General features: G+C 44.9%; 5 non-coding genes across 5 annotated transcripts; 3 read left to right on the top strand and 2 right to left on the bottom strand.

The window, feature by feature from the left end:
• Positions 1-3,289: 3,289 nt before the first annotated feature.
• Trnaw-cca (transfer RNA tryptophan (anticodon CCA)) lies at positions 3,290-3,361 on the top strand. Its single transcript has one exon. It is a non-coding gene; the product is annotated as a tRNA-Trp (tRNA).
• Positions 3,362-9,170: 5,809 nt separating this feature from the next.
• Positions 9,171-9,242, bottom strand: Trnaa-cgc (transfer RNA alanine (anticodon CGC)). The gene has a single exon. It is a non-coding gene; the product is annotated as a tRNA-Ala (tRNA).
• A 118-nt stretch (positions 9,243-9,360) lies between these two features.
• On the top strand, positions 9,361-9,432 carry Trnaw-cca (transfer RNA tryptophan (anticodon CCA)). The gene has a single exon. It is a non-coding gene; the product is annotated as a tRNA-Trp (tRNA).
• Positions 9,433-15,897: 6,465 nt separating this feature from the next.
• On the bottom strand, positions 15,898-15,969 carry Trnaa-cgc (transfer RNA alanine (anticodon CGC)). The gene has a single exon. It is a non-coding gene; the product is annotated as a tRNA-Ala (tRNA).
• Positions 15,970-22,598: 6,629 nt separating this feature from the next.
• On the top strand, positions 22,599-22,670 carry Trnac-gca (transfer RNA cysteine (anticodon GCA)). The gene has a single exon. It is a non-coding gene; the product is annotated as a tRNA-Cys (tRNA).
• The last annotated feature ends 667 nt before the right edge of the window (positions 22,671-23,337 follow it).

The following is a 23,337-nucleotide window of genomic DNA, read 5'->3' as shown; positions in this document are numbered from 1 at the left end:
GGCTATGAAAGAAGGGAATACTGAATGTTACGTCATGCAGAATACACTCATTTACTTCGGCTCCTCGTGATCTACGCTACAGGAGAAGTGAGATACATAAAGTTGACAGTGTGAGGACAGACCTGGTAGCACAACTGTGCAACTACACAGTGTTACCAGATAAAATGGTGCTGCGGAATCGAAAGTGTAGTACGGACTTTGCCACAGTAGCAGACAGCTGATAATTTAGGACCATGACCGTGGATTACACTTTGGTCAGTGCTGGTTAGAGAGCTGCAACTGTAAATGGAAGGCCTTGTTTGATAGTCTTATGCTGATGCTGTCTGAATAAATTATGCCCCCCACGAGGGGGGAAGGCACAGTGGTCTGCTTCAGGAATTCCAAGCAATAAAACACAAAAAACAACCCAGGAAGGGAGACATGCATTTGGAATCTGTTCATCGTTACGGGGTCAAACAAGAGGGTAACATTACTGAAACAATGATCGGGCTACTTAGTATATAATAGAGCATACACATTTCAAGGAGGAAACGTATGAAGACGCAGACTTCCTCGTTATCAATATGTGCGGCATATCTTTCGTGTTAACGAAAGTAAATTCCCGCTTTACCTCTTCTTACGTGTCAAATGAAATGAATGCCATGAGGAATAGAATATTTGTTGACTGCGTCTCTTCTTGCTTCCATCCTTACCAACATATTTCTTCATTCTCGTGGTAATCATGACATTCTATGTGTATGCTGCAAAAGATTGCAAGTGGACAAATTCGACATCGAGGTGCAAAGCGTTATATTCAATTCGAATAAGCTTCCGGTGTATTTTTACTTCGTTTGTATTTTCAGATGATTATGAACGTTACGGAAAATTATCTCACATGCTTTATGTTGAATGAGAAACATTGAATGATCCGTTTTGCTTTCCCTACGTTGAAATGATATAATGTCGGCGTCAACAGCCTTCTTCCACGCCGGAAGCTGAAACTTGTATGATTCTGGATTAATGATAATTGAATGTCTCATATGTATACATAGCCCACAAGGCGACGTCAGAAACCATCAGGGGAGAACGCCGCATAAAAACCAAACGTGCGCGTGCGTCTCCACTCTGAAGAACCGTATCGGAGAATCACGGCAAGCATTTCGCTGAAGAGCTGCCTCGTCAGAGAACCTAGAAATGGCAGCGTCGTAGCAAGTATTTGTCAACACTCTCATAGTGCATTTACTTCCGGGTGTAGGTCGGCGTTACCTCGCTAAATTCACTTGACATTCGTTTTCCACATCGAAGACTCGTACGATATAATCCACTGCAAGATGACACAATTAGAAAGTATATTTAATTTCTGGACTCCAAGAACGGCGTTCTTTACATAAGTAACACCTGTTTGTGTGTGCATTCGGGAGGACGACGGTGCAATCTCGCGCCCGGCCATCCTGATTTAGGTTTTCAATGATTTCCCTAAATCGCTTCAGGCAAATGCCGGGATGGTTCCTTAGGAAGGGCACGGCCGATTTCCTTCCCCATCCTTCCCTAATCCGAGCTTGTGCTCCGTCTCTAATGACATCGTTGTCGACGGGACGTTAAAACAGTAATCTCCACCTCCTCTGTTCGTGTGTTTAAGGTTGCGTTTTGAGGCTCAGGCAACATCGCAGTGACTATATTCCGCCTCTGGCAGCCAGTGTGTCGTTAGCTCAGAGGTTCCCTTGTGCGTTGCAGTGCTTGTACTATAAGACACAGCAGTTCGAATCACGGTAGAAGCCGCTGACTACAACCTTTTATTTTCCATTTTAATTAATGGAGTTGCAAACTGCTAGTAAAAATTTCTTATGCGAAATCTGAAGAATGCCTTTAAACATCAATCTTCGTCCGGTTTCGACTTAGTAAATTAAGTTAATATCATGGATTTCTGCTTTGCAAATTCCAAGGTGCTTCACTGTAAAATAGACCCTGAAAAGATTCAAACCGACTGTCAACGATATAAATTTGAGCTTTGTTCGTCATATAGGTCTAACATGTCAGAAGGTTGTTTATGAAGTGCACATGTTCATTAATATAGTTCCCTTCTTCTAAATTTTTGCAATAGCATTTAACTGTAGACGTTTTCTAACACCGGCGTTAGCAATTCCTTTCCGTTCTCTGAAACCTTGAAAACGACAAATTTTTCTGGTTTAAATCTGATGACCTTAACTATCACTTCCGATCAACAATAAATACTTCATGAACTCCAAATGTGCAGTGTTCCTGCACTGCTACAGAGCATGCATTGCAAGGTATTCACACAGTTTATCGCATAGACTTACCATAAGGAATGAAACAAGAACTGTAATACACTTTACACCACAGACGCTCACTCTGGCTTGACGAAAACATCCAAACATTGACCAAAAGTTGCACAAATAATTGAGTTTGAAAGGAAAAGAAACGAGGTATGAAGCATTTATAAATTTATCGAATGTAGTGAGGTGGTTTCATTTCGTCCCAGTCTATAAAATTAATTTCGGGCCATACTCAGCTCTTGCCGATTAATGTAATATAATACCCGCCTACTAATAAGGGCGTCTGTCTCCGTTGCTTTTGAGCGTGAATGGAAATTGTAGAAATTTTCTGTGGAGCAACATTTAATAATAAAGCGTTTTAAATCATCAAAAGCGATGAGCGGTAGCAGGCGCTTTCGATAAAGAACGGGGGAGTGCAGCGCCGCTGCTGTCGCCACGGCCGCTGCCAGTAGCCAGCAAATGGATCCCGGAGCTTTGCCGCATACGGCGTCCAGAGGAGGACAGTCTGCAGGAAATCTGCCGCAAAATCGTTACTGGATAAAATTTTGATATCGGTGTGTCATAAAGCGAAATAGATTGAATCTGCGCTACCATTACATTCACGTCTTCAGCATTCAGACAGAAGAGGCTATAAAAATATTTTATGCCAGCTGCTTTCGATACACTGACATTATGAACAGCAACAACGCACACTACCGCTAGACCACAGGCGTAATCAGCGTAGAGTTTCTCTATCATGGGACAAGTTTTCCTCCAGGAAATGCCGCAGTCTACAGTGTTGCCAGGTTGTGCAGATAACCGGACTTAGAGAATTAGCGAGTTGGACAGTTTTTTTGTCCCATGTCGCGATCGGCGCGGACTTAGCCTCTGAAGCGGCCGGCCGCCGGTCAAGTTTTATGTCAAAGTGTGTACATCTGGGACGAGTGTCTCGTGGATCCTACTGTCATTATTTCTTAGGTTTGAACGGTACAGTACGTGTTCGAGGAACCTATTCATGACAAGACTTAAGCAGCGTCGACTCCGTGGCGCAACGGTAGCGCGTCTGACTCCAGATCAGAAGGTTGCGTGTTCAAATCACGTCGGGGTCACAATGAAGTTTTCGTTTACGAAAGCCATAGGCGAGTATGTCAGTTTAAACAGATACCGAACGATTACGGAGAACGGACGAACAGAACTCGCTTGAAAAAAGCTACTAGTGCAATTTTCGCGTTCTGACATTAAGGTGAAGGCGCCGACTCGCACTTTCTCCAGGCGCGAAGTGTCTAGTATTTTTGATATTTATATCGTTTAACGCTAATATATAACTGAGAGATAATGATTACACAATATTTTGCTCGATTAGACGTCTTTAGCCAGGCAGAGTATAATATTTTTCGTTAAGTTATGGGAACAGAAAGATCGTGAAAGGGGGTATAGCTCAGTCGTAGAGCATTCGACTGCAGATCGAGAGGTCCCCGGTTCAAAACCAGTTCCGCTTTAGACGCCGTGCAGTGTGGACGTGCCTAGTCTTCCGCTCCGCCGTAGCGTTATGTATAGTGGACTATCGTTTTTGTTTACGTGTTGTGTTGCAACTTCTGTGAGTGTTTCTCCGTCGTTGTTTCGTACCTTGTGTTACTTTCTGTGCTTATTTCAGTTTTTTTGTGTAGCGGTTTCGACCGCATATTTTGAAAATGTCGTCCCAGGTTATTCCTCGTCAGGCTACAGTTAGTTTTGCTTTTGACAAGTCAACCCGCCATGTGCAACCTAGTTCTCTTGAGATTCATGATTGGTTGGTAGATACCTTTGGTGTTCATTCGGATCAGGTGCACACTGCTTATTTTGATACCGAACTGTATGTTTTCTTTGTTAAGTTTATGGACCCTTTCAGGTTGATAAAATTCTTTCTAAATACGGTCATCAAGTTCTCTTTCGGCATCGGGATGATTCTGTAAGTACCGTGCTGCTTTCCAATGCTTCCATTACGTACACCAGTGTTCGTGTTTACAACCTTCCACCGGAGGTGGATAATGTCTATCTTAAGGAGGGTCTACAGAAGTATGGTGATGTAAAGAGCATTCGCCTTGAACGCTGGTCAAGCCAACATCGCCTGCAATGTTACAGTGGTATTCGTTCAGTCGAAATGCACGTTAAGCAGAATATTCCATCTCACCTGCAGATCGGTGGATATCGTGTCCATGTAACATATAGTGGTCAGGTTGGCACCTGTTTTTTGTGCAATGAAAGTGGTCACGTACGTACCGACTGTCCGCGGAGAGTTTTTGTTTTAAAAAATTCTCTCGAACAGCGTCGCAAGTTAACGGTCGCTGACCTCGTTGCAGGTGGTTCTGCTCTTGGTGTAGCACAGTCCAGTGGTAGTAGCGCCCCGCCACAGGTTTTGCGCACCCCTGACACAGAATTTCCTCCTTTGCGTGCTAAATCTGATGTTGTTCCGTCTGTCCCTCAGGTGGGTGTGCCACTTTTGAATAATAAGAGGCGTCGCCCACACGATGGAAATAGTACGGATGAGGATCTCCCTGAGATGCCCCAGTCCGAGCGACCGGCATCCTCCGAGCCACTGTGTACTGTAGCTGCTCTCTGCCCTCCTGAGGTAGCGGTTCCGGTGGCGGCTGCTGGCGCCCCTCCGGCCTCCGACGCAGCTTCTCTCGAGTCGGGTCGTCGGTCGGGCCTGTTGTCGCCGTCTTCCGAACCGACTTCGATGTCACAACAAGTGGAGCCGCGACAACTTCCTGCTTCGCTACCCCATACCTCTGCCAGCGGAGCTGCTCCGCTTCCTTCCAACTCTGCGGCCTCGGACCTTCCTGCTCATGTTTCGCCTCCGTGCAGTCCATGTTTGCCGGAAGCTAGTGCAGGTGTTGACCATTCCGTTTTGTCGGATGTTTCCCCCGCGACCCCGGATCCCGCATGTGGACCGGCGCGGGTGGTGTCGGATACAGAATTTGACCCTCCTACGTCACCGGCGGCTGAAGCTTCCTTGCCCGTCAGCCGACGCAAGTTACGCGTTCAGCCGAACGTTAATGCTGTTCGTAAAAAACCGAAACGTAAAGGATCCGCGGAACGGGGTAGCAGCCCCCTCCCTCGGATGCCTCCGTCACCCCTGCCATGGACTGTGACGCTGGTGCGTCGGTGTAGGTGATTTGTTTTCTCGCTTTTCTCTCTATGGTTCAAGCATACACCTTTCTTACCTTAAATGTTAACCGTATTGAGTCCGACGTTCGCATTGCCTCTTTGCGGCAGTTTATTTACGACGCCTGTGCGGACGTAGTGTTTTTGCAAGAAGTGTTGTTTTCTGATCTCTCTCTACCTGGATTTCAAATTGTTTTTAATGTCGCGCCGGAATATTCAACAGGAACTGCTCTTTTCTTTCGAGAGGGCATTCCTATTACTGACATTGAATTCCTTGACTCTGGCCGTGGGATTGGTTGTCGTCTTTTTGATCTCCGCCTCGTTGTTTTGTATGCCCCCTCTGGTTCGGGTCACACTGTGGCTCGGTCGCGCTTTTATAAAGAAGAGCTTATTTATCTTTTGCGCCAGAGTCCTCGGAGTCTCCTGCTCGGAGGCGATTTTAATTGTGTTTTACGCCCTGAAGACCAGTCCCCCAATTTTAATTATTGCCGTGATTTACATGACTTAGTTCGTACGATGCATCTGCGTGATGTTTGGGAACACAAATATCCAACCCTGGTGAAATATACGTTTTTTACCGCGTCCTCATGCAGTAGACTCGACAGATTCTATTTATCTGATTTTTTATGTGATAAAATTCTTTCTGTCGATGTTATTCCTACTAGTTTTTCTGACCATTGTGCTTTTACTGCAACTGTAAATCTTAGTCACCAACCTGCAAAACTTTATCGTTCCCAGTGGATGTTAAATGCTTCCCACCTTGCCGACAGTGCTATGGATGATGTTATAAGTGGCGTGTGGGAGCGATGTCTTCGCTCTGTCCCGCGATACCCCTCCTTGCTGGTGTGGTGGACTGCGTTTGCCAAGCCCAAGATTCGTCAGACTTTGATTTTTTACTGTGCTGCAAGGGCGCGTGATTTTAAGAACACGTATGAATTTTACTACTCTGTCCTGCGTGAACTATATGACGCGGCGGGTACCTCTCCCCTGCGGATCCATGATTTTCGTCGTATTAAAGCCAAGCTCTTGAGCCTTAAACGACGACAGATGGATGGTCTGCGAGTTAAGTCGAAACCTCACTCTCTTGTTGAAGGTGAGCTGACATCCTTGTACCACCTGCTACGGCATCAGACTCGTCGTCGTCGCTCCTTCATCTCTTCTCTTACGGTGGATGATGGACGACAGCTTATTGCACAGGAGGAAGTGATTCGTGCTCTTCACCAATATTACACTAGTCTCTATTCTGCCGATGATTCTGGTGAGTCTCTTTCGGAAGATGTCTTTGGGGATCTAACTGCGACGATCGCGCCTGACGCGAACGGCGAATTTCTCCGGGAGTTCCAGGTAGATGAGGTTTTCGATTTTATTGCTCGCTCTCCGTCCAGTAAATCGCCGGGTCCAGACGGCCTGCCTAAAGAATTTTATCTCCGTTTTTGGCCTCTTTTGCGTGGCATTTTTACGCAGATTTTAAATGAGATTGTCAGGGGGATGGATGTGCCTGCCGATTTTAAAGTAGGGAAAATTGTTTTAATTCCAAAGTCCTCTGGTCGTTTATCTGCTGCCAATCTTCGTCCGCTCACATTGCTGAATTTTGACTATAAGACAGCTGCTAGAGCGCTCAATAGCCGGTTGTCTTCTCTGCTTCGGGGTGTGATTGGTGCACATCAATGTTGTTTTCATGATAGATCTATTCTGACACCAGTAGCCGAATATCGGGATGTTGTCTCGGTTGCGGCGGTTACAAACGTACATTGTGCTTTTGCTTTCCTTGATTTTTCTAAGGCTTTTGATCACGTCAGTCATGTGTTTTTAGATCGTGTTTTAGGTACAATAGGTTTTAACGCTTCATCACGTGGTGTTCTTGGCAATTTGTATAGGGGAATAACAGCTCGGGTGTCAAGCAATGGGCAGCTGACGCCGCCCATTGCTATCCGCCGCGGGGTGCCTCAGGGTAGTCCGCTCTCTATGTCTTTATTCGTATTGTCCCTGGAACCGCTGCTTCGGACTATTGCTCTCAAGCTTCAGGGTATGTCCCTCTCTGGTGGGAAGCTCTCTGTTAAGGCATATGCGGATGATGTCGTTGTTCTCCTCCGTCAACGTGATGATATTCCGTTGTTGAAAGGGGCAGTTGATGCATACTGTCGTGTCTCTGGAGCGCGTCTCGATCAGGGTAAATGTAAGTTCCTTGATATTCGAGGATTTCGCGATGCTGACGTCCCTTGGGCCACTTTTGTCGATCGCCATACGTCCTTGGGGATTATCATTGATCGGTGTCCTCTAAAAATGGCGGCTCTCAATTGGAAATCTGTCACCGAGAAGATACAGGGGGCTCTGATGGTCCATGAGCAGCGCTCTGCTACCATTTTGCAAAAAGTCAGAATTTTAGACACCTACGTTCTATGTAAAGCTTATTATGTTGCTCAGCTGTTCCCACTTCCCATGATGGTGGCGAAAAGGTTGCGCCAATTGTCTAGCAGGTTTATATCGAAGGGCCATCTATTCAAGTTACGTTACGAGGTAATGACGAAACCGCGTATCTCCGGAGGCTTGGGCCTCTCTGACATTACTCGCAAGGCGTCTGCTTTGTACGTCCGCCGAACGACTCTAATTGTTACGCAAGAAGTGACTTCGATTACATCCAGGCTTTTTACTGTTGTGCGTCCGGCGAGCCTTGCTCCACCTGTCGATGTCGGACGCCTAAATTTTAAGTTGAAACACATTCGGGAATTTTACATTGCGGTGAGTTACCTCGGTGAAGTCTTCTTGCGGCGACCGGTGCCAACGACCAAGGGCTTGATTGCCCGCTGGGAGGGGCTGGCCGGTCCCAGTCCAATAGAACTGGCGTCTCCATCCGTGTCCTGGAGGAACGTCTGGAAGAATGTTAGTCTGCCGATCCACTCTATGGCCGTGGCGTCCACGTGGTATAGGGTAATAAATAATTTGGTTTCCACCAATGTACGACTGCACCGTATTGGTCTTTCTGACACGGACACCTGTACTCGGTGTGGTCTCCTGGATACCCTTGAACATCGATTCACCTGCTGTGGGTACCTTGCTAATTGGCGTTGGCTCAGGATACAACTTGCTTTTGTCACTAGGTCTGCTGAAGCCGCTTATACTATTGACATCATCGTCCGGCCCGATTCTTCCTTTTTTCCGCGAACGAAGCTCCATACCGTCATGTGGTTGATTGGCCATTTCGTACATTTTGTCAACAGTTGTCATGAAGAGGATGGACACCTAGCGTTTCGGCAGTACATGCTTACTGCTTACTGGCAGCGCTTGCGATTGCCAGGCCTCCGAGATGATTTTGCCAATATGCTTAGCCTGACATTTGAAAGAGAGGGTGTTGGCTAAGGTCACCTGTGTGAGCCATTTTCTTTTATACTGTTTCTGGATTTCCCGCCTTTATGTATGTTTCTTCTCTACACCAGGACTGAAGTTTTCGTGGACCTTCAGGGCGCACACGAACAACAACCGAGAGAGCAAGAACCGAGATAGTAGGGGATAGTACCTCGAAAAACAAATGATGATGGTCGCGGTGAGTTGCAAATACATGTTTGAGATGCACCCTGCACGCCATACCGAAGGCTTTGGAGCAACATTTCAATGGGGGGGATCGCAGCCCAGGGTCTTGCAGGTCATCGTCCTCCCGCCATGAGGTCGAACTGTACGAAATCCACTTGCTTGGGGGAAGAATCTTGTACACTGAATTTTGTAGAATATGGTGATAGGCAAAAGTTTTCATGTACTGCTGCACGGAGAAACAAAAATTGGAGGAGCTGGGATTTGAACCCAGGACTTTCTGCATGCGAAGCAGACACTCTACCACTGAGTTACACACCCGCCAGAGCAAGTACATCTCGGACGAGTGTCTCGTGGATCCTACTGTCATTATTTCTTAGGTTTGAACGGTACAGTAAGTGTTCGAGGAACCTATTCATGACAAGACCTAAGCAGCGTCGACTCCGTGGCGCAACGGTAGCGCGTCTGACTCCAGATCAGAAGGTTGCGTGTTCAAATCACGTCGGGGTCACAATGAAATTTTCATTTACGAAAGCCATAGGCGAGTATGTCAGTTTAATCAGATACCAAACGATTACGGAGAACGGACGAACAGAACTTGCTTGAAAAAAAGCTACTAGTGCAATTTTCGCGTTCTGACATTAAGGTGAAGGCGCCGACACGCACGTTCTCCAGGCGCGAAGTGTCTAGTATTTTTGATATTTATATCGTTTAACGCTAATATATAACTGAGAGATAATGATTACACAATATTTTGCTCGATTAGACGTCTTTAGCCAGGCAGAGTATAATATTTTTCCTTAAGTTATGGGAACAGAAAGATCGTGAAAGGGGGTATAGCTCAGTCGTAGAGCATTCGACTGCAGATCGAGAGGTCGCATTCGAGTCGCAGCCGCGGTGCGGGACGGACGTGTGGCGGCTGGCTTGGCGTCTTGAAGTAAACAACGGCTGTTTGGTGTCACGAGGTTAGTCACTTCGTTACCTTTGCGAGTTAGGTTATGTTTCCTGATTTCAAGATAGGATGAACGCGATTACTGTCATGAGGAAAGACACGATTAAATTTACTTTCGACCGAAATTTCTTGAGGCCTAAGGCATATGAAGTAAAACAGTGGTTACTCGATGCTGTTAAGTTAACTGGCAATGACATAATAGGTGTGCATTTATCGTTCGTTTCAAATGCGGCTTTTGTGAAGCTGACCAACCCATATTTGTGTGTCTCTATTAAGGACAAGTGTGGCGGAGTACTGAAGTTTAAACATTCCGACGGTACAGTGAGTGATGTTTCCGTCTCACACGCCGGATTAGGCATACGTACAATTAGGGTCTTTGAGTTGCCATTTGAGGTTCCTGCAGAGGAAGTTAATACAATCCTTCGACCGTATGGCCGTGTTATTTCGAATATTGCTGAAAAATGGTCGGAGCCACATATGTTTCCTGTCCTGAATGGAGTCCGCCAAGTTAAGATAGATCTTCAAAGGCACATACCGTCATATGTAAATGTATGTGGACACCGCGCCATAGTTATCTACGACGGTCAACCCAAGACATGTGCATTGTGCAACTCACCAGAGCACATACGCAGTGAATGTAGCAAACGGCGTGTCCCACAGCTACCGACCGGGGAGGTTGCGGTTCCTGGCGCTGCTGTCAGCCTTCAGTTAACGTACGCGGCTGCCACGTACGGTCGCAAATCTGCAGAAACGTCAACAGTTGAGCACGTGGAACAAGTCGAAGCACTGGCGGCCGCCACAACCGCCACGGAGTTGGCCGCCTCTGTGGATGACCGAGCAGCTGCTGTTTGGCCCTCTTACGCCGTCACAACTGCGATATGTGATACGGAAGGCAGACAAACAGAACTGCGGGAGAGGATACAGTCATGCAACGACGTAGGTACTGAACAGCCGTCTTCGGACTCGCAGCGGCACGAAGTGCCCCAAGAATATACCAAGTCACCGACGGAAGTCGACAAACAACTCGACCTCCCGCCAGACGCACAGGGCGAACGAGCTGAAAGGCTGTCGCGTGATGTAAAGTGATGTAAAGTGCCCTCCGCCACACACCGTTGGGTGGCTTGCGGAGTATCAATGTAGATGTAGATGTAGATGGCGACGCTGGTGTCCGTAACCCAGCCGTACACCACCCGGAAATCCAAGGAGGCCAAACTCCGGAACCCCAACCGACAGATGCGGAAGTGAAGGAACCCCCAACTGAGGCTCTTAGAGAAATTAACGCGAGGAACTCTGAGACAACGACAGCACCGCTCTCACCACTGTCTTCTTCCACCGAACCACCAGATCATTCGGCTGACTTGTCTCCTACGGGATCCCTGCGGAGGAGGAAGAAGTCAAAAAAGCGTCGTTTGGCACACCAAGCGGCAGAGTCTTTGGCCCCAGCTCTCAGGGAAAAGCTGAAACATCTACAGAACAAGGATCAGAAGGCAGAAGATCTGGAGCCAGCAGGGACTACTGGGCACCCAAACAGAAAGGAAAGGCAAGAAGACCCGGGGGGGTGAACATCACCCATCGCAAACTGGGATCACGACCAAAGTTCCAGGATGTGGTTCATTACCAGGTCACCTCGCACCAGCAGCACCAGTCAATTGGGCGGACGATGACGCAGAACAGGGTGTCGATAACATGGACGGTGACCCAAGTCAAGAAGAAGACCTTTTTTATTAATAGAGTTGGCAAGATCGCCTTGAGACTAAACGAGGGACTGATGACGACAGACAGATTCCATATGCAAGTATTATGCAGTCAATAAACTTACCTGAACTATCTGGCACATGCTCCAAACTTATAAAGTGACCACATTAAATATTAACAAAATTCGAAATGCCACTAAAATAGCCGCACTTCAAGATTTTCTCTATCAGTCGGACACCGATATTGCCCTTTTACAGGAAGTGCTCATTCGAGACCTTCTTATCCCAGGATTCAATGCTATTATAAATGTGGCTCTTGAACATAGTTGTGGGACGGCTATTCTTGCCAGAGAGGGCATCGAAATGACAGACATTTGTAAATTAGACTCTGGGAGGGGCATTCGGTGTAACATCCATAATACAGCTATTATAAATGTTTATGCACCATCAGGCAACAATGCACGAGAAGAAAGGGCCACGTTTTACAAACGTGATATCTTAATTTTACTTCAGGACAATCCTGCTGATGTTTTGCTTGGAGGTGACTGGAATTGCGTACTCAATGACAAGGACCAACGGCCAAATTTTAATAAGTCCGAGGAGTTACAGTCTCTGGTGTCGCACATGAAATGGTCAGATGCTTGGGAACTGAAATTTCCTACATTGGTCCAATTTACTTACTTTAGTAGCAGGTCGCAAAGTAGGATTGACCGATTCTATGTCTCATCTACTTTAGAAAATGATGTTGCTGGCGTTGAAGTAATACCTACCTTTATTTCCGACCACCTAGGCGTAAAGTGCAGCATACGGTTAAGAAAACAGTCGGCTTACTGGGGCAGGCCCTTATGGAAACTGAATATAGGCATGTTATTGGAGGACGCCTTAGCTGCAGAAATACAAGAGACTTGGCGGGCCGCCTTACGAGTGCGCCACAAACATCGGTCCAACGTTGAATGGTGGACCGCTGTGGCGAAGAAAAAATTAAGGGCGACTCTGATAGCGTTTAGCAAGGAGAGGATGAGGTGGATAAGACACACAACAGAGTTCCACTACGCCTGCTTACGCGATCTTTACGAGGAGCCAATGTCCCAGGACATCTTAATACAGATCAACAAAACAAAAGCAGCGCTACTCAATATTAAGAGATCACAGCTAGAAGGATTAAAAATCAGATCGCACTCACATAGTATCGTGGACGACGAAAATGCCTCAATATATCACCTCATACAACACGCCAAACAAAGGCGACGAAATTTTATAGGGTCCCTCAGAGCCGAAGATCAGAGAGTCCTCACCAACCAGAAGGACATGATCGACGAGGCGTATCGATTTTACAATACCCTATATAGTGTCAATCAGATAGACGACAATGCTCTACGAGACCTTTTATCATCAACAGGCCTAGAGAACACTATAACGGAAGAGGACAACCGCAACTTCTATGCTGACCTCACCACGGATGACGTTTTTGACGTAATTAGGTGCTCACCTTCCAAGAAGTCACCAGGTCCAGATGGGCTGCCACTGGAGTTTTACCGAACGTATTGGCACATTATAGGCAATGCATTCACGGACATGATTACGAAATTCTTCATGGGGTGGATGTCCCAGTGGCCTTCAAACAGAGCATAACAGTGTTACTTCCAAAGGGCAGGACCACAGGTTTAAAGGATATCACAAAGACACGGCCCATAAGCCTATTGAATTCTGACTACAAAATCGTAGCTAGGGTTCTTAAAGTAAGACTGCAACCGATTTTAGGAAAGATCATCGGTAGTCATTAGACTTGTCTTCCAGGGTGCAGTATCTTTACAACTGTAAGTGCGTACAGGGACATAGTTTCCATTTTTGCAAATACAACAGCAAATGGTGGTCTGGCTTTTATAGACTTTAGCAAGGCATTTGACAGGGTCAATCATGACTATCTTCTGAAAACCATGACCTACATGGGTTTTAATGATGGTAATGTGAACGTTTTAGCCAACATCTTAAATGGTTTCACAACGAAAGTAACTATTAATGGTCATCGCACTAAAGATATTCCCATAGCCAGTGGAGTACCTCAGGGGAGTCCATTATCAATGATGTTATACGTAGTTGCCTTGGAACCACTTTTAAGGAGGTTAGACGACGTATTAGAGGGCATGCTAGTGTCAGGCATGAAACAGGTGACGAATGCATTCGCAGATGACGTAGGAGTGATAATTCGCAGCGCCGCAGACATCGCAAGGTTAACAGATAACTTGCAGTCGTACTGCACCGCATCTGGTGCGAGAATCAATGACACGAAGAGCGTTTTTCTAAATCTGCACGGACTATCTGACGTCACCATCACTTGGGGCGAGGAGTGTGGACCGGCATACTGCCCTGGGAGTTACCCTCTACAGCTGCCCTCTTCGGATAATAGCATCTAACTGGAGAACTGTACTCGACAAGATCCGTGGCGCGCTCATTTTAAATCATATGAGGGACTTCAATATCAAGCAAAAAATTAAGTTGATAAACTTAGCAGTTTTATCCAGAGCAACTTACATCGGACAGATTTTGCCAATACCCAAAGGAATAGCTAAAGCGATAATGTCCACCATATGTAGACACATTTGGCACGGGAATATCTTTCGAGTTGCTGTGGACACGTTGACTTTACCACCGGAAGAGGGAGGCCTCGGTCTCACAGATGTCCACAAAAGATCTACTGCCTTATTCCTTAAGCGGTCTTTGCAAGTTATCGAAAGTCAACCAGACGGTCTGACAGCTAAATTATTAAACTTTTTCAAACCACAAAGCTTCCAACCGCCGATAGATATAAGTCTGATTAATTATAAATTAAAACATATTAGGTTCTTCTACTTTGAATTAAGCTACATGCGCTGTATAGTACGGGATAAACGCAAGAGAAACTATCGCTATATATTCGATAGTTTACGAACGGCGGCAAATTGCAATAAGACACAGGGCAAGAACCCAAACCGCGACTGGAAAACTATATGGAACAACATTAACAACAAGTTACTACCAACGGAAGTTCAGGTGGCATGGTACAGAGTGGTGAATAACGTCATTAGTACTAACGAGAAACTCCATTCCATAGGTCTCAGTGACACAAACACTTGTCAGAAATCCAACGAGACTGACACTTTGGATCACCGCTTTGTCTGCAAAGGGTGTAAAGATATTTGGGAAGAGGTAAAGCAGCAGGTCGCCTTTCTGACCCGCACCGATGGGAGAGAGCTAAATTTGAATCTAATTTTCTTCCCAGAAAAGGTCTTTTTTCCTACACCAAAACATAATACAATATTATGGCTTCTTCGGAACTACGTAAGTTACATTGTCAATTCGAAAGGTGACGATAATATCGTGGAATACCGGACATATCTCCATGAGCAATACTTCAAAATACTCCACAAACAAGATCACAAAAAGAATTTTGGAAATATGTTAAGAATCCTTTTCCACAAACAGGGAGTAGGTTAAGATGTCCCAGTATCAATCATCCCCAGGAAGAAGCGAGCTAAAGTAGGGGACTGCTGGTGAGGGTGAAGTACGCTGGGGACTTCGTGTGCCCCGTGGCCGCTACGGTATCCGTGAAGGCCTCATCAGAACCCCGAAACAGCTATGCTTACGGCGGTATCACTAATAGCAGCTGCATTTAGAATCCCAGTTCATGCTTCTCCCGAAGTGGATCTTCAAATTAATTTCCTTCTTTCATTTCAAATTAAAAAAAAAATAAAAGAAATAAAAAAACTAGATAACTAAATAACTAAATACAATAAAACACAAAATAAAAATTATAATAATGATAAAAAAAGGGTAGAAGAATGCTCGCTTTCGACGTGGACGGCCCGTTTTCTTATTCATGGCCACAGCAATTTAAAAAAAAAATAAAAAAAATTAAAAAAGTGGTTAAGGCGTCTCAAAAAAAAGTTGGTAGAAAAAAAAGGGGTTAAGGAGTCTGACTAAGAAAAAAAAAGTGGTTAACAAAAAAAAATAAAAAAAAGTCGTAGAGCATTCGACTGCAGATCGAGAGGTCCCCGGTTCAATCCCGGGTGCCCCCTTCATTTTTCAGTATCTCGAAAAAACAAATGACGATTGTCGCGGTGAGTTGCAAATACATGTTTGATTTGCACCCTGCACGCCATACCGAAGGCTTTGGAGCAACATTTCAATGGGGGGGATCGCAGCCCAGGGTCTTGCAGGTCATCGTCCTCCCGCCATGAGGTCGAACTGTACGAAATCCACTTGCTTGGGGGAAGAATCTTGTACACTGAATTTTGTAGAATATGGTGATAGGCAAAAGTTTTCATGTACTGCTGCACGGAGAAACAAAAATTGGAGGAGCTGGGATTTGAACCCAGGACTTTCTGCATGCGAAGCGGAGACTCTACCACTGAGTTACACCCCCGCCAGAGCAAGTACATCTGGGACGAGTGTCTCGTGGATCCTACTGTCATTATTTCTTAGGTTTGAACGGTACAGTAAGTGTTCGAGGAATCTATTCATGACAAGACCTAAGCAGCGTCGACTCCGTGGCGCAACGGCGCATTCCGGCTCTAGCTGTCAGCGCGTTAGGACGTGTCCGCTGCTGCTCCGTGTACGTTAGTGGTGACGCCGCGTCCTGAGTTTAGTTTGTTGCTGTTTGTGAATTTCTGTGTTTCTACGTGTCTGGTGTCATTGTGCTAAGTTTCTGTGTATTTTCGTCCGTTATAACGGTTGTGTTTTGGTGGAATTTCGGTTTATTAGCGGAATTTCCTCCCGACTGAAGAAAAATGGCTGGAATTGTACGGAAGAATACCCTGGTTTTCTCTTTTGAGAAGGAAACGCGTGCAGTGCAACCTACGGCTTTGGAAATCCATGACTGGCTGACCGACGTAATTGGAGTATGTTCTGATTCCGTACATACCACCCAGTTAGATGCTGACAAATACTGTGTCTTTGTAAAATTTTTTAATCCTGTTGATGTTGAGAAGCTGTTATTGAGGTGCGGTAGTGTTGCTGAATTTGTGCACAGAGATGGGTCTAAAAGTAGTGTTTCAATTAGCAAAGCGGATATCACGTTCCTATTGAATTAGATAATCAGCTGATTAAAGAGGCGCTTTCGAAATACGGGGAGATCCAGTCCGTTGTCAACGAAAGGTGGTCGAAATTGTATAAATTGCAGTGTTTCAATGGCATACGATCAGTAGAAATGGAAGTTAAAACCAATATCCCATCTTTTATTTCTATTGCTGGTCATAAAGCGCATATCGTATATTCAGGGCAGGTGCAGACATGTAATATTTGCAATGCAACGGGTCATTTCCGTCAAGACTGTCCCCGCCGTGTCTATGTCCTTAAAAATAGCCTTACGCAGCGTCAGCGACTTACGCTTAATGATGTTCTGCCTAACAATCATCAACCTCCCCCAGCCGGTAATGATGGAGCCAGTACTTCTGAAGTAACTGCCGTAAATGTCGCTGATTTCCCTCCCTTGCATGTAATTACCGATCGCAGTTCTTCTACCCACGAATGCGATCTGCAAACTAAAAAGAGACCTTTAGACACAACTGAAGACTGTTCAGACGATGATACATCACAGTCCAACCGTAAACAGAAGCAATGCAGCGAGGGTGCGGGTGAGGACGTAGACAGTAAACATGCGGCAGTGACGCCAGCAGCAGAGGCCCTCCCGCCGTCAGCTGCTGTTGTCACAGTGTTCGGAAACATGGACGCGAATACACTGGCTCCGACCACGGTAACACGGAAATCGAGTTCTGAGGAACAGCAAGTGATGGATCGGACTCAGCCTTGCGAATCTACAGACACACAGCACTCCCTCCCCGATGCACAAATAGAAGTCGCGGAAGGAACGGAAACTGGAACTAGACTTAGCAAACAGGACTGTGTAGAGGCCACCTCCGAACAATCGGCGCAAGATGCGGATCACTCGCGGCCACACACTGCCACTGCAGAGGTTCAACGACGCAGGCTAAAAGTTCAACCGAACCTCAAAGCATCTCGTCACGCCGATAAACAAAAACTAGGAAAAGATGATGTGAAAGCCAAAAACGTATCATATGAAATAATTACTGCAGTATCCCCTGAGAATAACTCACAGAACCTTGATGGTGCAAATCCCCACTGTAAAGATAAGTCTGACCCGGTAAAGACTCCATCATTGAACTGACACAGCCAAGTCTAATTCGAGAAATGATACTGCTAAGTGCCACCAGGTTCCTGCACAATTTCGGTGACAACGGAATTACCAATCTGCCAAATTCGTAGTTGACTGTTTTTAATATAGTTTTTTTTTCATTTTCTTCTTTTTTTTCTATTACCTCCAGGAGTAATTGTTACTTTTCTCTGACAGTAGGGATTTTTTTCCTTATTTTCACGAGGAACCTACATGTGCCAGGAATACACAATAACAACTATAAACATTAACAGGATTAAGTCAGAAACGAAGATTGCTGCTCTCAAGGATTTCCTTTACGATTCAGGAACTGACATTGCTTTGCTGCAAGAAGTCGCGATGCCCGACCTTAAAGTTGCCGGCTATGTAGCAATACTAAATATCTCACTCGAAACAAAGGTGGGGACAGCAATTTTAATCCGGGAAGGGATCCCTGTAACTGATGAGAGACTGGACTCGGGCAGAGCAATAGGAATTAAAGTTTTTGACGTTACTATTATTAACCTGTATGCCCCGTCAGGGACCTCCAATAGACCGGAAAGGGCAAATTTTTTTAGAGAAGAAATAATATATTTATTACGGAAAAACCCGCCAGAACTTTTAATTGGCGGCGATTTTAACTGTGTACTAAATAAAAAAGATCAGACTCCCAATTTTAATTGCCGTAACGGATTCAAGCGGTTAGTAACGGATCTAAAACTCAGAGATGCTTGGGAAATTAAATATCCCACTGTTGTTGCATATACGTATATAGCTACACAGTCCTGTAGCAGGATTGATAGGATATATGTGTCACAAGGTATGGAAAGATCCTTAGTTAAAGTCCAGACAAATCCTGTATATTTCTCCGACCATTGCAGTATGCTGGCTTCCATCAATTTAAGGGCACAACCAACTCGCCGTTTAAGAAGTCAGTGGAAGCTGAATGTATCTTTGCTACAGGACAATGAGTTAGCAGATGTTGTCAACGAAACGTGGAACATGTGCTTGCGCTCGATAGGTCGCTATGTGACTGTTACGGACTGGTGGTGCAACAGGGCCAAACCAAAACTGAGGAACGTTTTAATTCAGTACAGTCTTCAACGATCCCGAGAACTCAAGAACACCGTAGAATTTTATTACGCAATGTTACGGAACTTGTATGAACAGGCGAGCACTTCCGGCATTCGTTTGGAAGACATTAAAAAAACTAAGGCCAAATTACTCCGCATTAAACAACAACAGCTGGAAGGACTAAAAGTAAGGTCAAAAGCCAAGACATTATCAGAGGACGAAACTGCTTCCTTATATCACCTATTGAGACACGCAAAACATAGGAGACGAACCTTTCTTAAAGAGATCCAGACTCCGACCGGTCTGACCATTACTTCTCAGAAAGAGATCGTCAACGAGGTTTTCAAGTATTACCACAATCTCTATTCAGCCAGTCAGTTATGCGAAGAATCCTTCGAAGAATTTCTTGGCGGCATAGTTCCTCAGCTGTCAGAAGAGGAAAATGAAGGACTTCTTACTGATTTCACTGAAGAGGATCTCCACGAAACCGTCCGCAAGTCTCCTTTAAACAAGTCACCGGGGCCGGATGGGTTGCCCGTTGAATTTTATCTACGATACTGGCCACTCATCGGAGAAAAGTTTACTCAAATGGCAAACGAGATTATCCAAGGAAAACCACTACCTGCTCCTATGAAAGAATGCACAATAGTATTAGTTCCTAAGACTACATCGAAGCGCAATCTACACAACTTTCGCCCTATTTCGTTGCTTAACTCCGACTACAAAATCATAGCTAGACTGTTAAATAACAGACTTTCACTTTTAGCCAAAAAAATAGTAAGTGCACATCAGTCATGTGTACCTGGCAGAACTATTTTCAAAAGTATTGCGGAATACAGGGATTTAATTGCCATCACCTCTGTGACGAACATCAAATGTGCCATTTGTTTTATCGATTTTCACAAAGCCTTCGACCGTGTGGATCACAGGTTCCTTCTTACAACAATGAGAAAAATAGGCTTTGACGAACGAGTTCTCAGTGTGATCACGAACGTTGCATTGGGAATCAGCGCAAGTATCTCTGTCAACTGCCAAAGAACTAAGCAGATCCCGATACGGCGTAGCGTTCCTCAAGGCAGCCCGCTTTCCATGCTTCTATTCGTCTTTTCCTTGGAGCCGTTACTCCGCAGTCTTCACGTCAATCTAACAGGTATTACGTTAGCATGTCACAAAACAGTCACAAATGCATACGCTGATGATGTAGGCGTCGTATTACGGAACGTCGAGACATTACCAAATTAGAATTGCTCATTAAAAAGTACTGCAGCGTGTCGGGAGCTACCACCAATGCTAATAAGAGCAGATTGCTAAACCTGCGGGGTTTTCAACACGTAACTGTCACTTGGGCAACACAGGTCACTCAGTGCAAATCACTTGGGACGACTCTGACTATGTGTCCAATCAAAATGGCGGCCATTAATTGGAAAACAACATCCGGGTGCATTCAAGGAGCCACCAGAGAAAACCTGCTCCGACCTTTAAATCAGTTTCAAAGAATTCGTTTAATTAATGATTGCCTTTTATCAAAAGCTTATTATACGGCGCAACTCTTTCCACTCCCCACCATGATCGCTGGAAAGATAATGTCAATCGTCACTAACTACCTATGGCGAGGTGAAGTGTTTAGAGTGACTGGGAGAACAGCTACCCTAGATCCCAGCAATGGAGGACTGGGATTAACGGACATTAAGAATAAGGCCTCTGCTCTTTTCCTCAAACGGACCACTAGTCTTCTCAACGAAAATGCTACCAGCATTACAACTAAGTTATTTGAAATTCTTACACCTGCAAGTCTCCACGCGCCAGTTGATGTGCAAAAAATCAATCCCCGCTTTCGTCATGTGCGTACATTTTTCATCGATCTGAGTTATATTAATAGCGAAATAGCTAATTCGCGGCAGTTAACGGCCCGAGCAATTCTGTGTCTCAAAAAGAAAAATGAAGGGAAGAATAAAATAGAGGAAAAATATCCGCATTACGATTGGACAACTATATGGAAGAATATTAACCTGCGTGTTCTCTCCTCCGACGCAAAAACATCATGGTACAAATCGGTCAACAATATAGTTAGTACCAACGAACGGTAGCACTCAATCGGGATTAGCCAAACAAACCTTTGTCTCAAATGTAATCTTGTCGATACAACAGTACACAGATTCACGTGTGCTGGGCATATGAAGAACTGGCAATGGTTGAGAGACCAATTGGCTTTTCTGACACGATTGTCCACGGACAATTTTCAGCCTCTGATACTTCTCCGGCCACAGGTACAGTATTTCCCTGCAACCAAAAACAACTCAATTCATTGGTTAATAGGAACATACGTTAGCTATGTCATTAATAACTTAGGAACCGACAATCTCATTGATTTTCATATGCACCTGAAAAATGAATATGATAGAATAGTTAAATATCCAGGCCATAAACAGACGTTCGGCAACATGCTCAAAATTGTCTTTGAGCGACTGGGCATCGGATAACAGAGACGAGCAAACAAAAGACTCCGTTTTATACAACAATAATTGGAGCAGCAAAGAACCGTATATGATTCAGCTCATCTTAAATTTTAAGTATCATATTTAAGTAGAACAAATGAAGGGAGTCCTGCAATTTATTTCACGCATTTATTAAGAGAAGAAAGTCATTTATTTTATGATTATCCTCAACCAGCCATTCAATTCAATTTTTGCAATTATGAAGCCTAGCCAAGATCGACAATTAATAATACAAAATTCAAAGCACGCAATAAATGGAAATACCGTCACTGGGTGACAGATGAGAGGCGGCATTGAGGCCAGGCCTCAGCATTTTTTGACCCCTGCCCTCCTTGCCGACGCTTATCTGACACTGAAATCTAAAAAAATAAAAAAATAAAAAAAAGTGGCTAGGATACCTGGCTTTCACCCAGGAGGCCCGGGTTCGATTCCCGCTATACAAAAAAAAAAGTGGTTAAGGCGTTGAAAAAAGAAATTGTAGAATGCTTGCCTGCCACGCGGGCACTGTAAAAAAACAAAAAAAAAAAAAAAGTGGCTAGGATACGTGGCTTTCACCCAGGAGGCCCGGGTTCGATTCCCGGTACCGGAACGGAATTTTTTCCACACGAATCGTGACATGTTTGAGCTGTGCGAGCGGCCGTTTCCCGTCCTGCTCGCAATATAGCTACTGTTTCGTGACCGTCAGCAGAATATAGACTAGGGAAGCAGACACACGACGACCATAGAAAGAAAACAAAAAAAAAATTAAAAAATGGATAAGGCGTCGGACTTCAAAAAAAAGTGGCGCAATTGGTTAGCGCAAGGTACTTATAAGGCAGTAGCCGTGAGCAATGGCGGGGTTGTGTGTTCGAGCCTCACCTGGGACATACTTTTATTTCGTAGCAGCTGACTATGGAAGCATCGGGACGCTAAAAAAAAATAAAAATAATAAAAAAAAAACGGTAGCGCGTCCGACTCCAGATCAGAAGGTTGCGTGTTCAAATCACGTCGGGGTCACAGTGAAATTTTCGTTTACGAAAGCCATAGGCGAGTATGTCAGTTTAATCAGATGCCAAACGATTACGGAGAACGGACGAACAGAACTTGCTTGAAAAAAGCTACTAGTGCAAATTTCGCGTTCTGACATTAAGGTGAAGGCGCCGACACGCACTTTCTCCAGGCGCGAAGTGTCTAGTATTTTTGATATTTATATCGTTTAACGCTAATATATAACTGAGAGATAATGATTACGCAATATTTTGCTCGATTAGACGTCTTTAGCCAGGCAGAGTATAATACTTTTCCTTAAGTTATGGGAACAGAAAGATCGTGAAAGGGGGTATAGCTCAGTCGTAGAGCATTCGACTGCAGATCGAGAGGTCCCCGGTTCAATCCCGGGTGCCCCCTTCATTTTTCAGTATCTCGAAAAAACAAATGACGATTGTCGCGGTGAGTTGCAAATGCATGTTTGAGATGCACCCTGCACGCCATACCGAAGGCTTTGGAGCAACATTTCAATGGGGGGGATCGCAGCCCAGGGTCTTGCAGGTCATCGTCCTCCCGCCATGAGGTCGAACTGTACGAAATCCACTTGCTTGGGGGAAGAATCTTGTCCACTGAATTTTGTAGAATATGGTGATAGGCAAAAGTTTTCATGCACTGCTGCACGGAGAAACAAAAATTGGAGGAGCTAGGACTTGAACCCAGGACTTTCTGCATGCGAAGCAGACACTCTACCACTTTTTTTTTTTTTTTTTAATAATATATAAAGGAACTGAATAAATCTTCTTGCCGTGACAATCTGTCCAATACCCGTGAAACAGAAGAACACGAAATCAATCAAGCACTTCTCATATGTTTTATGTTACGGCTTCTGGCAAAATTAGTTTTCCTGAGGCACTTCCACCTGCTGTACTATAAAAGTAAATAAATAAATAAATTCCAACTTAATTATAAAGAAGCACAATTAGTATCGACTCGCTGTAGTGTTGTGCACCAACCAAAAAAAAAACCGCTTCATTATGGCAAAGTGTGAAGTAAGAAATTTTGAAACAAAACTTTGTATTTCCGACTC

Source organism: Schistocerca serialis, chromosome 4 (assembly GCF_023864345.2).
Source record: "Schistocerca serialis cubense isolate TAMUIC-IGC-003099 chromosome 4, iqSchSeri2.2, whole genome shotgun sequence".
In the NCBI taxonomy this organism is placed as follows: Eukaryota; Metazoa; Arthropoda; class Insecta; order Orthoptera; family Acrididae; genus Schistocerca; species Schistocerca serialis.
The sequence above is the reverse complement of the archived record's forward strand: the minus strand, read 5'-3'. Positions and strand labels throughout refer to the sequence as shown.